Source organism: Trachemys scripta, chromosome 11 (genome assembly GCF_013100865.1).
Source record: "Trachemys scripta elegans isolate TJP31775 chromosome 11, CAS_Tse_1.0, whole genome shotgun sequence".
NCBI lineage: Eukaryota > Metazoa > Chordata > Testudines > Emydidae > Trachemys > Trachemys scripta.
This window is the reverse complement of record NC_048308.1, coordinates 15560471-15573398: the sequence shown is the minus strand read 5'-3', so window position 1 is coordinate 15573398 and position 12928 is coordinate 15560471. Positions and strand designations below refer to the sequence as shown.

General features: G+C 40.4%; 1 protein-coding gene across 3 annotated transcripts in view; it reads left to right on the top strand.

The window, feature by feature from the left end:
- The window catches only part of NCKAP5 (NCK associated protein 5), a 310769-nt gene that overhangs the window by 113633 nt on the left and 184208 nt on the right, over positions 1 to 12928 (top strand). The window lies entirely within an intron of this gene.

Below are 12928 nucleotides of genomic sequence, written 5' to 3'. Positions count from 1 at the left end.
AGCTTGAGTAAGGATCTTTAACACTTTGGTGTTTCTGAACACAAACAATGAGATTCATGGCAGGGAAACTTTTTACCTTAAAGTTCTTTAATTGATCAAAATAAGCATTTTGACCTCCTTTATCTGGGCAGTGAGAATACAATCTTTATTTGTTTTAAATAGGGCCAAATTCTGCCAAAGTAAATCTGGAGTAATTGCATTGACTTCACGGCAGTTTCTTCAAATTTACCCCAAATTTAAATCAGAGCAGAATTTGGCTCATCTTGCTTCAGTTAACTGTAGATATTTTGATACTCACAAATTCCTACAGCCACTTTAAATGCTGTGTTCCTTTTTAGCTTTAAGATAGGTTACCTTGTGAGAAAAGAAAATTGCTTTAGTTTTGCAATACTGTAATGAACCATTTTATAACAGATTACAAATGTATATCAGAAAATGCAGTGGATATTATGTACATATACATGCATGCAACATCAGTAGGAGCCACAGAATGCAATTTGTCCCTTAGTATAATTTTACTGTGCAAATTCCATAGCCATAGAATGAATTTGAAATTTTCCATTTTATCACACACTACGCACGTCACTGTAACACCAGGTGCCACATGCCACTCCCTTAGTGCTCTGCCAGCTTGTCTCAGTCCTGTATTGAAAGGGTCACCAAAGCTGAAAGTGTCATTCCGTTCCCTTGTATATGCAGTCCTTGATATCAATGCAGACAACAAAAGTCCTAGATACAATGGAGGTGTTTGCAATGTAGATATCTGTTTACTATGGACTGGATGAGACCAACGGCAACTCATTTCTTATGGGTCACTGGACAGCTATTCTACTTGTTGGTCATTACAGATTACATTTCAACTGCTGATCTAGTGGCAAAAGACTCCATATTCCATTATCCATCTAATAAGCTATTTGCTCTGCTTTAGCCATTTAATTAGGATTAGTCTTAAGTTTTTCTCCATTTTTTTATTTCACTATGCAGTTTCCCTTTACTTTACATGCCTTCTAAATCTGAACTTTTTCAAAAGAAATAAATGTTTGCTGATAGATGGAACAGGCAATAAAAGCATCATCAGAAAATTTATTAATGTAACTCTGCAGAACTGTTCAATAAGGATGATAGCCTGCAACATTTAGGAGTATTTTGAGTGAAGAATAATGTGTAGTAGATTTAGATTGATATGCGAGTGGTCGTGGGTTCATATTAGAGACATAAAGAAAACACTTTGTTCTCTTATCCATCATACACATTTAATCTAGGGGATTTTACTGCTCACTCTGTTCACTTTGTAAGTCAAATCCAGAGATGAAAAAGAGGAATTTTATATGTTTTGCCTGACAGCAGTAATGTTAAACTATGAACAATTTGGGATGTTTCTGCTTCTGATTTATGTGAATCCTTTTTTTTTGTTTTTTTCGTTCAAATTCGGTCAGCTCGTACTGAACAAAAGATGTTAGCTATACAAGAAAACATTATTATTGCATTTGTTAATGTGCTATCTAAAGCAATGATTTATTCTACTACACCCCACTGCCACCAGAAAATAAAACAAGTGAATAAATGTATTTCAAATCAAGAAAAAACTATAGGAGTCCTTGTGGCACCTTAGAGACTAACAAATTTATTTGGGCATAAGATTTCATGAGCTAAAACCCACTTCATCAGATGCATGGAGTGGAAAATACAGTAGGCAGGTATAAATACACAGCACATGAAAAGATGGGAGTTGCCTTACCAAGTGGAGGGGTCAGTGCTAACGAGCCAATTCAATTAAGGTGGAAGTGGCCTATTCTCAACAGTTGACAAGAAGGGATGAATACCAAGGGGAAAATCACTTTTGTAGTGCTAATGAGGCCAATGCAATCAAGGTGGCCCATTTCAAACAGTTGACAAGAAGGTGTGAGTATTAGCAGAGGGAAATTAGTTTTTGTAGTGACCCATTCACCCCCAGTCTTTATTCAGGCCTAATTTGATGGTGTCCAGTTTGCAAATTAATTATATCTGTTAATCTGTCAAACTACAATACCCACCTGGTGAAGTGAAGAAACAGATTGACAGAGCCATAAGGGTACCCAGAAGTCACCTACCACAGGACAGGCCCAACAAAGAAAGTAACAGAACGCCACTAGCCGTCACCTACAGCCCCCAACTAAAACCTCTCCAGAGCGTCATCAAAGAACAAGGATCTACAACCTATCCTGAAGGACGATCCCTCACTCTCACAGACCTTGGGAGACAGGCCGGTCCTTGCTTACAGACAGCCCCCGAATCTGAAGCAAATACTCACCAGCAACTACACACCACACAACAAAAACACTAACCCAGGAACCAATCCCTGCAACAAACCCCGTTGCCAACTCTGTCCGCATATCTATTCAAGGGCCACCATCATAGGACCTAACCACATCAGCCACACCCTCCGGGGCTCGTTCACTTGCACATCTACCAATGAGATAAATGCCATCATGTGTCAGCAGTACCCCTCTGCCATGTACATTGGCCAAACCGGACAGGCTCTACACAAGAGACTAAACTGACAAAAATCAGACATCAAGAATTATAACATTCAAAAACCAGTAGGAGAACACTTCAGTCTCCCTGGACACTCAATAACGGACTTAACAGTATCAATTCTTAAAAAAAAAAAAAAAAACTTCAAAACCAGACTCCAATGAGAAACTGCAAAACTGGAGTAAGTTCTGCACTTGGTAAGGCAACTCCCATCTTTTCATGTGTTGTGTATTTATACCTGCCTATTGTATTTTCCGCTCCATGTATCTGATGAAGTGGGTTTTAGCCCACAAAAGCTTATGCCCAAATACATTTGTTAGTCTCTAAGGTGCCACAAGGACTCCTCGTTGTTTTTGCTGATACAGACTAACATGGCTACCACTCTGAAACTTATAGGAGGCATGTGTTGGTTTCAAAGCTGATAGCTAATTTATACTGGATCTCTCATTTTCTCTTGTTATACTTATTTTGCATTCTAAATTGATTGCTTAGTTACTTTTGCTTAGTACAGTAAGCTGTCCAGACTTGGATCACAGACCTTAATAGCCTGAAAGGATTCCCATTAACAAATAAAGAGAGTCTAAAAAAATTCCACTTAGAGAGCAGAAAGTTAATATCACTAGGACCTCATCATCTGCCCCTCTAAAAAGCCATCTCAATGGAGGTACTGCTTTAATTCACCAGATCCTCACTGTCATGAGGGTTGGACTTAGTATATAAATGCCTTGATTCACTTCAGGTCCTGTTGGGTGTAATAGATAACAAAAAATACATGAGGTTGCTATTAAAATTCAAAAGGCAGATTTAAGAGTGACTGAGCTAGAAAGTGTTGTAGCAAGCTAGGATGAAAGAATCTCATCCTATGATTAGGACAATAAGGTCCTGGGGAAAAATTGGATGCCACTGAGAATGAGATGAGATTGTTGAATCCTCAAGCTTGTTGTAATTTCTAAGCAAATATCATTGGGAGCATTTGCTGCCTTTTTTCAACTTGTCTAGTCAAATTACTTGAGTGAGTTGTGCACAGCCCTGGATTGTCTGTCTTATGGCAGCATGAAGACTTCCTGTGAAGAAACTCCATGTACATTCACTATCCATATCTGCAGCCTGAACATTCTTCTTCCATGTCACGCACTCAAGATGAGGGATAGTGCTGAACACTAGGAGGTCTGCAGACAAAATAGCATTTAATGTACTTTGTATAGGAATATATCAAGACTGTATAGCGACATTGCAAGAAACAACTTTCAGAATTTATTATTCCATCAGTTATCATGTATATTGTTTTGTAAATTGAAATGTAGAGAGTACTGAGGTCAAGTTTATGCATTTAGAATAGCAGAGAAGGCTCAAGGAGAGTTGAACCTATGGAAGCCTCAGAGGCATCTCCGTGCATTTTGATAGCTTCCAGAAAAGAAGTTTGCAGTTTAACTAATTGGGGGCAGATACCCACTAGGAGCTAGTATTAATGTTACTTTACAATATATACACTTTTGCTGACTATGCATTGATAAATAGGAGGTTTGTTCGTTTGTTTGTTTTTTAATTGGGGCTACGTGTATGAATGATTATAATATAGCAGAGGTACTTTTCTGCCTCACAAATAACATTGAAGTTATCCCATGCCATGTGCTTTTTGTCTGTTTCATTCCTGGGTTAGATGCATTTCTAAAGCAGTATTCCCACATCAGATCTCTGCTTAGTATGAGTTTACATCAGTGATCAATCTATTTTTAACAAAGTCCAGTGACTTAAAAATTAAAGAAACTATAACCAAAAAAGTAGAAGCTGACATTTCATAGTCCAACATCTGAAGCTGATATAAGGACATGGTCTGCATCTGCAGGAGCCTCACTATGTCTGAAAATGGAACTGCTCTGGTTTTCCACATAAGTGCATTTTAAGCACAATCTGGCTGTGATAAACATGGAAGTAAGCTCCAACTTCTGTGAGTGAGAGTGTAATTTTTCTAATGATTCCTTATTAGTAGCCAGAACAATAAGTACCAGGAATGGAGTATTGTTTTTTCTTTGTTATGTGTTTCTTAATTTTGCCTGTTGGGAGGAGGTGAGACATCTATCTAGTAAGCTGGTTTTCCTCAGCATGTGTGCTAGCAAAATTAGTATCTGTAGTACCTGCAGCAGCCAACAATGGTGCAGCAAGTATAGACAGGGCTCTGGCATTTTTGCCACTTAAGCAGATTTACATGATTGAGTGTTTAAAACACCCGAGGCTGTCTGTCCTAGCACTTACAGCATTGCTAGTACTGGGGTAGCTATAAAACAGGTACTTTTTTAGTGCAGTCGGGGCCAAAAGTGGGTCACATCATCATCAACTGCTAATAAAGAAATCAGCCACTCCAGTTACACAAACAGCCTTGACCCCCTTTAAGTCACCTTTTTGTTTCAGACAGGTCTCTGTCACAAGACACTCTGATAGCATGTAGGTTACTGCTAACAGCTCTTATTCTGGAATGTACTCTGATGTTAATGGTTCTTCATATGTTTCAGGCGGCTTAATGTTAAGACAGGCAAGTGCTCTATTTATTAATGCCTGACAGCTGATCAATGACACTAATGGATTGTGTTCTGTTAACAGACAAAAAGATTCCCAGTCAGTGCAAGTGACTCTTAGGTTGTAAACTGCCAAATTAGGTCATAAGATCCCAAATTGGATTTTAAGCTCCATGGAGTAGGGACCATATATTTGTAGGGTGACCAGATAGCAAATATGAAAAATCGGGACAGGGTGGGGAGTAATAGGCACCTGTATAAGACAAAGCTCCAAATATTGGGGCTATCCCTATAAAATTGAGACATCTGGTCACCCTATATGTTTGTACACCACCTGGTACAGTGGAGCCCCAGTTCTATTAGGCATTATTGTAATATAAATAACAGCAGGAAAATCAAGCCTTTGTTTCCTTGCCTGGCATTCTTTTTCAACCTGGACACATTTCTTCTCAGGCTTCATAGGAGCTGAACACTACTGTCACCTGTGGATACTTCAGAGCCTCTTGAGGCTGTTCTTAACTGAATTTGCTACTCTGTGTCTTCTAACCATTCACTCTTTTTGTTTAATGTTTTGAAATGTCTTTGTAATTAAATGAAATATTGTAATAGTAACTTGATTTTTTTCCAAATGTTTTTCATGAAATTGTATAATTCCTAGATGTGGTCAGATTTCTTTTCCAGTGCCATACCAAAAAGGAAGTGTGGCCTTTTGAAAATGTCCCTCATGTTTCCCGTCTATAGACATTGTTACTGTACTGTTGTTTTATTTATAATTATGATTGTGAATGCCTCCTTGTTAATGAGAATATTCTCATAGAACTGGGGGGTGGGGATGCTAGGGAGGACAGTGGCTTTTCACCATAATGAAAATAATGGAATTTAAGCAAGATTTCATCCAATGTCAGTTTGTCGTTTTCATCTCAATGTATTGGTGGAGAGGGGAAATTGAATTGCTCCTTCTTAGTTCATCTTTTTGAAATTCAGCTTTCTGACAAATCTCATTGAGGTTGTTGCATTGTGAAGTTTCATAGATCAGTGTCTTCAGTGATTTATATCTTCACATTAATTTGAGAACTCTTACCATTTCAAGGCTGCACTGGGTCTATCTGCAACTGTTGGCTCTATTGGCAATAGGAATTAGAATCTCAGGGTTGGAAGGGACCTCAGGAGGTCATCTAGTCCAAACCCCTGCTCAAAGCAGAACAAATCCCCAAGTTTTGCCCCAGAACCCTAAATGGCCCCCTCAAGGATTGAACTCACAACGCTGGGTTTAGTAGGCTAATGCTCAAACCACTGAGCTACCCTCCCCCAGGTATTAGACCAAAAGATGCATCATCAGTGTACTACTTATGTCTTTTATAGAACATTTTGTATATGTAGAGATAATAGGCCAGATCATTAACTATTTTAAATCTGTATAGCCTCATTGACTTCAATGGAGCTACATAGATTTACACCCGCTTGAGAATCTGATCCAGTGGGCCAATCCTCTCATTGAACTCAATGGCTACATTCCCATTGACTTCAGTGGGAGCAGGAGACCCAGTTTCTTTATAATGGGATTTGATCTTTGACTATATTCTGTTTAGATGTATATATTGTTATAGGGTAACATTATTAAGCATCTTTGTTTGAAGTATCATTTTTGAGCAAACAATGCTCAAATATGTATTTCTATTTTAGTTGACAGTGTGAATTTTCGGTAATGCAACCTTGTCTCCCAAGGACATCAAATTTTGTAATTCAAAGAAGAGCGAGAAGTCATTTCTTTGTTCTAAGCATTGTATTAGATAAAGTCATTGATTTCTGCAATTTACTTTGATAGGAATCACATTGTTCCCACCTCTGTGGTGAAGTGTCTGGGGTCATGCTTTCCTACACACTCTCCTTTAACAAGCTTATGAAGTTGGCAGTTAGGATGCCCTTGTATGGGTGTTAAGATGTCCTTCCATTACTAGGCTTCATTCATTTGTGTTGTATTTTTGTCTTTAAAAGAGTCATTCATGCTGGCATTGCATCAAAGATGAGTCATTATAACAAACTGTTCTCTGAATTGGTTGATAAAGTTTTACATGGATTTCCTGATTCAGGACAACTTGAAAAGGGAAAATGGTTTGAATGTATTGTTCATGCCATTAAATCATTACAGAGCATGTGCTATATATTAGAAATAAGAAAGCACCTCTCAAAGTATAGGCTGATACACAATACTTGTAAGTCAAGTATCAGAGGGGTAGCCGTGTTAGTCTGAATCTGTAAAAAGCAACAGGGGGTCCTGTGACACCTTTAAGACTAACAGAAGTATTGGAGCATAAGCTTTCGTGGGTGAATGCCCACTTCATCAGACGCAATGGACATTTCCAGAGGCAGGTATAAATCAATATGGAGATAACGAGCTTAGTTCAATCAGGGAGGGTGAGGTGCTCTGCTAGCAGTTGAGGTGTGAACACCAAGGGAGGAGAAACTGTTTCTGTAGTTGGATAGCCATTCACAGTCTTTGTTTAATCCTGATCTGATGGTGTCAAATTTGCAAATGAACTGGAGCTCAGCAGTTTCTCTTCGGAGTCTGGTCCTGAAGTTTTTTTGCTGTAAGATGGCTACCTTTACATCTGCAATTGTGTGGCCAGGGAGATTGCAGTGTTCTCCTACAGGTTTTTGTGTATTGCCATTCCTGATATCTGACTTGTGTCCATTTATCCTCTTGCGTAGTGACTGTCCAGTTTGGCCAATGTATATAGCAGAGGGGCATTGCTGGCATATGATGGCATATATAACATTGGTGGACATGCAGGTGAATGAGCCGGTGATGTTGTATACCTGTAAGTGTTGTAATAAACTCAGGACAGACAGCTGCAAGGGGTGGGGCGGGTAGAAAACAGTCCCAGAAGGGTAAAAGGCCCTCCTCCCAATCAGGATCAGCTGAGAGAGAGTTACCTGAGGACAATTAGGATCAGCTGATTCCAACTAAGGGCTGCCTGAGACCTTTTTAAACCTTCCCCTGTTGAGGGGGGGAGTCAAGCTGCCAGTAGGCGAGGAGCAGCAAGATAGACTCATAGACTTTAAGGTCAGAAGGGACCATTATGATCATCTGGTCTGACCCCCTGCATGCTGCAGGCCACAAGACCCTTCCCTGGACTCTGCCGTTGAAGTCCCCAATCCTGTGTTTTAGTGACTTCAATCGGCAGAGACCCTCCTGCTAGTGATCCCTGCCCCATGCTGCGGAGGAAGGCGAAAAACCTCCAGAGGCTCAGCCAATCTACCCTGGAGGAAAATTCCTTCCCGACCCCAAATATGGCGATCAGTAATACCCCGAGCATGTAGGCAAGAGTCTCTAGCCTGACCCTTGTTGGCCATTATGCTATTTACGTACCATTGCTTGGTTTTCCTTGGCTACTATGTTTTACCATTAAACCATTCCCTCCATAAACTTATCTAACTTAATCTTAAAACCAGACAGGTCCGTCGCCCCCACCGTTTCCCTCGGAAGGCCGTTCCAATATTTCACCCCTCTGACGGTCAGAAACCTTCGTCTAATTTCAAGCCTGAACTTCCCCACGGCCAGTTTATATCCATTTGTTCTCGTGTCCACATTAGTACTAAGCTGGAATAATTCCTCTCCCTCCCTTGTATTTATCCCTCTGATATATTTAAAGATAGCAATCATATCCCCCCTCAGCCTTCGTTTTGTCAGACTAAACAACCCAAGCTCCTCTAATCTCTTTTCATACGACAGGTTTTCCATTCCTCTGATCATCCTGGTTGCCCTTCTCTGCACCCGTTCCAGTTTGAGTTCATCTTTTTTAAACATGGGAGACCAGAACTGCACACAGTACTCCAAATGAGGTCTCACCAGCGCCTTATATAACGGACGCAGGACCTCCTTATCCCTACTAGATATACCTCGCCTAATACATCCCAAGACCGCATTGGCTTTTTTCACCGCCACGTCACATTGTCGACTCATAGTCATCCTGCGGTCTACAAGGACCCCTAGGTCCTTCTCCTCTTCCATTACTTCTAACCAATACGTCCCCATCTTGTAACTAAAATTGTTATTAGTCATCCCCAAGTGCATCACCTTACACTTTTCACTATTAAATTTCATCTTATTTCTGATACTCCAATTCACAAGCTCATTCAAGTCTCCCTGCAGAATATCCCTATCCTCCTCCGAATTTGCAACTCCTCCCACCTTCGTATCATCCGCAAACTTTATCAGCCCACTCTTGCAATCGGTTCCGAAGTCAGTTATAAATAGATTAAATAAAATGGGTCCCAAAACCGAACCTTGAGGCACTCCACTAGTAACCTCCCTCCAACCTGACAGTTCACCCTTTAATACAACCCGCTGCATTCTCCCCATTAACCAATTCCTTATCCACCTCTGGATTTTCATATCGATCCCCATGTTTTCCAGTTTAACCAATAATTCCTCATGGGGTACAGTATCAAACGCTTTACTGAAATCCAGGTATATTAGGTCTACCGCATTTCCCTTATCTAATAAGTCCGTTACTTTCTCAAAGAAGGAGATCAGATTCGTTTGGCACGATCTACCCTTCGTAAAACCATGCTGTAATTTATCGCAATTGCCATTAACCTCTAGGTCCTCAACTAGTTTCTCTTTCAGAATCTTCTCCAGCACCTTGCACACTACAGATGTTAAACTAACAGGCCTGTAGTTACCCGGATCACTTTTTTTCCCTTTCTTGAAAATAGGAACCATGTTGGCTATTCTCCAGTCTAACGGGATCACCCCTGAGTTTACAGATTCATTAAATATTATCGCTAATGGGCCTGTTATTTCCCGTGCCAATTCCTTCAATATTCTCGGGTGAAGATCGTCCGGTCCTCCCGACTTAGTCCCATTAAGGCGTTCAAGTTTTGTTTCTACCTCGGATGCGGTAATCCCCCATCCTGTATGCCCCTCTGTAACAGTGCTAGTATCCCTAATACCTTCATTGGCCTCATTAAACACCGATGCAAAATATTCATTGAGATATTGCGCCATGCCTAGATTATCTTTAATCTCCTCTCCGGCTATAGTCTTCAGCGGTCCCACTTCTTCTTTCTCTGCTTTCTTCCTATTTATATGGCTGTAAAATCTTTTACTATTGCTTTTAATTCCCCTCGCTAGGTCCAACTCTACACGGCCTTTGGCCTTTCTCACTCTATCTCTACATTCTCTGACATACTCACCAGGAGTAGAGGCTGCATTCCCTTCCATAAGGGAGGAAAACAAGCCTAAAAGACTGACTGAGAGAAGGAGTGGACTGCCCCTGTGCAGCCAAAGGGACTGTTTTACCCCAAGCCCGTCTCGCCAAGGCTAAAAACAGCTGAGGCTGGTGAGACCGAAAAGGTGCCTTGCCACAGTGTGCATATATATGCAGATGTATATCAGAACAATCCTGAAGTGCACATTACATATCCAAGTGACTTAATATATCTATCTAGATTTTTGTAAGGTCACCCATCCCCATGTTACCTTTTCATAGCTGTCCTTCTTTTCTTCCCATTTCCCATTCCTATCCCCACCATTGTTACTTCCACTCTTCGCTTCATATACACAATTAAATCGTAAGCTCTTCAGGGTAGGGACAATGTATGTTTTATTGTCTGTGTTCAGGGTGGAATCTACAAAGCAACTTAGGTGTCTAGATAGAAGTTAGGACCTTAACTTCCATTGATTTCAGTGACTGATTTCAGTAGAATTTAGGAGGCTACATTGATTTGTGGAGTCCACCATAAATGTCTTATGAATAGTAACATTGTGTGTGTGTCTGTTTTTCCTTATTCCTTTGCTCCTTTTGCACAATATCTCACATTCAGTATAATTTTCCTTTGGATTTGTTTCTCTCAGTTCATTTTTGCCATCCTCTTGTCTCTAATTGTAGAATGAGATCCATAACATACTGAGTTAGTACAGTTCAACATTCAAACTCGTGTTTTCTACAGGTCTCTTGTGAAACTCACCAACCTTAATCATTTAACAAAAACAACATTTAAACACAATAAAATTTCTGAGTCACCCACTGATACTTCCACTCTCAGTAAAATGTATGGTTTCAGGGTAGCAGCCGTGTTAGTCTGTATCCGCAAAAAGAACAGGAGTACTTGTGGCACCTTAGAGACTAACAAATTTATTAGAGCATAAGCTTTCGTGGACTACAGCCCACTTCTATATGCATCCGAAGAAGTGGGCTGTAGCCCACGAAAGCTTATGCTCTAATAAATTTGTTAGTCTCTAAGGTGCACAAGTACTCCTGTTCTTTTTTTAGTAAAATGTATGTGTGCCTCATTTTATTCATCTGGTTAGGTGCTAATCCTCAAAATGCTTCTGCATATGCATATGTAACCCACATACCTCCTGGGCATGGTGGGCACTGAGACCACTTAGAAAGAGAGATTAATGAGTCTGCACTACAGCCTTAGCTAATAGTCATATATATGGCTTTTAGATCATGCAGTCGAGGCTCATGCATTAAGATCCAGAGGTCCCAGGTTTGATCCCACCCGCCAACGACCAGGGTCTGCTGGTGTTACATATACATTTAACACATGTGAACAATCCCAGTAATCTCAATTTGTGTGTAAAGTTATACATGTGGAGAAGTCTTAGGGGGCCTCTTAGATTTTAAATTTCTTGAGGTAATAGTCCTTGTCCTCTGTTTCTTCTTTACATCATAGAGTACACTATTTACTCTCAACAAGCAATTAGTGCCAATTGTGGTCTTGCCTACATGGCTGCAGAGGGGCCCAATGGGGAGAAAAGTCCCCCCCCCCCATCCCTGCATACTCCTCCATGGCTTGTCCACATTTCTGCTACATATATTTGGAGAAGCAGGGCCACATTCCTAGTATTCTGTTACATCTGCCTTCCTCCACCATGCAGTTGGGCAGATTAAGTTGATAGGGTCATGGAATCTGCTAGTGGTAAAGATCGGTATCCAATTCCTACTCCCCGGGAACCGAGTGGAAGAGCAGGAGAGGAACTGAAGCACAGTTCCTTCCCTACGTTGCTCCTAGGGCTGCTCAGCTACATGTTAACCCTTTCTCTAGGCTAGAAGTAATCAGCAATCTAGCCCTAAATAATGATGATGCTGTTCAGCGGGGCTTGAAATTAAGCAAAAATGAGTCCGCCTATCACAAGCTATAACCCCAAAACACACATATCAAGTAAAGTTAATTGAATGCAAAATTTCTGGATTAGGAGCAAACTTTTTAAAAGTGCCTATGTCACTTTGGAGCCTAAGTCTCATTTATTTTCAAAAGACACACTTGAAAACTTCCTGTTACTTTGGTTATCTAAACATTAGTTTATGTCCTGTGCTGAAATCAATATCCAAGTAGTAGTCAAGTAATAGATTCTGAGCCCACTAAATGATAGTTCATGAATAAGCGCTAGATGAAGAAGGATGCCATATATTAAGTTGGTTGTCCCTAGGTAAACTGTCTTTGTATGTCAGTGGCAGAGCACTTGTATTGGAAGCCAAGTTCTTGTTGCAACAACTTTTAAAGAAAATGCAAAAGTTGTTTTGTTAATGATAATCTAGGTCTCTAGCCTGCAAAAAAACAGACTCTTACACCTGCACAGAGTCCCATTAAATTCACTGGGAATTCAGGTAGGGTATAAAGGTTCACCCATGCACACCCTTTTGCAGGACTGAGGCCATAATGCGTTCAGCAGAATCTTCATGAGTACTGTAATCACAAACAAGGTACAAGTTCTTTTTTTGCATGTGCAAAGGAAATTCCTATGTTGTTTGCAATGCTGTTGTAGCTGTGTTGGTCCCAGAATATTAGAGTGACAAGGTGGGTGAGCTAATATCTTTTATTGGACCAACTTCTTTTGGTGAAAGATACAAGCTTTTGAGCTACATAGAGCTTTTCTTCAGGTCTTC